The sequence below is a fragment of the Protopterus annectens genome, chromosome 5.part1, assembly GCF_019279795.1.
Source record: "Protopterus annectens isolate FY-2018-M chromosome 5.part1, PAN1.0, whole genome shotgun sequence".
Taxonomy (NCBI): domain Eukaryota; kingdom Metazoa; phylum Chordata; order Ceratodontiformes; family Protopteridae; genus Protopterus; species Protopterus annectens.
In genome coordinates, this window is record NC_056736.1 from 259232213 (window position 1) to 259233791 (window position 1579).

The window sequence follows — 1579 nt, forward strand, 5'->3', positions numbered from 1 at the left end:
CCAGTCATAGAAATATGCACTGACCACGATAAAGCAACCACTTTCCTTTTATTTGAATGTTAAAATAACAGCAAATACTGGTTAAGCGCTTTCATCTACTATGGTAGATTTCATCAGAACCATGACTAACAGCCATTATCCACTTTAAAACTAAAAACATGTATGCTATACAAACTAATTAAAATTTAAAGTGCTCAGTGCATGATTCCACAATGTCTACCTATCCCAATTTTCTTTTTTATCGCAAATAAAACTTATGTATTTAGACTTTTCGTCAAACATAATTGATATAGAGACACAATAATACATATTTACTGATAAAACAAACAGTTCACATAATATATACAGATGTATGTACAAAGTGTTAAAAATGTTGAAAATCTAAAATGCCTAATATGTATGATGCTATATATGTACGGTCCCCAATGATAACCTGACATTACTTCTACCATGGCTTATCTAAATATTACTCTTATTTGATCTTTACCTATACTTCTCTAAAACTGACTTAATAGATATGGTATCATTAAGTCCTGGAAATTCAGAAGCATTAAGCTTAATTTGCCATCTAGTTTCCTTTTCTCTCAATAATAATTTTATATTCCCACCCCTAGGATTGGGTTTAATAGATTCTAATATACCAAAATCAAATTAGCTGCAGATACTATTACCGTTAAGATGTCTCCTTAATGCATTATTTGTATCCTGCCTTTTTATCCTATAGTAATGCTCATATATTCTGTTCCTCAGACATCTTAACTGTCATCCCTGCATAATAACATGGACATTTTGTACACTTTGCCAGATACACCACATGGGTTGTCCTACAATTACCTTTCGAAACCTTATAATTGTACTATGGGGATCTTCCAGAGTGATAGTCGTAACTGGTATGATGTATTTACACTGATTACACCTCCCACATCTGATTGTTCCCCTGTCCAGTTGTTTATAACTCGAACTTTTTTTTATCCCAAATCTTGTCTTAAGGTTGTTACCATTTCTATATACAAATTTTGGGCCATCTCCCACTGTTTTATAAACACTATCATCTGTTTTTAAAATATTCCAATTACTCCGAATTATTTTTTTGATGCCATTCACCTCTGGTGCATATTGTAATATACATGCTCTAGTAAAATCATTCGTTTCCAAAGGTCTATAATGTCCTTGTACACCACTGTTCTCTCCGCCTAATATTGGCTTGTATTTTTCCCCCATTCTTTCTTAATATATTCTGTGATGTCCATAATAATTTCCTTCGGGTATCCCCTTGCCTCGAACATTTTACCTATATTGTCCATTTCTAACACCCTGTCGGAATACTGGGAGGTCATTCTGGCAGCTCGAATACATTGCCCTTTTATTATACTCCCCTTTTGGTGTAGGGGGTGACAGCTTGTAAACTCTAAATAATCATTACTGAAAGTTTCTTTCCTAAATAAATCCACGGTCAACTATTGTGATTCTGGTGTCCAAAAATGCTATACTCTTCTTGTCCATATTGAATGTAAACCGTAAATAATCACATCTGGTATTAAGATAAGTTATAAATTCATTGATGGTACTTCCATTTCCC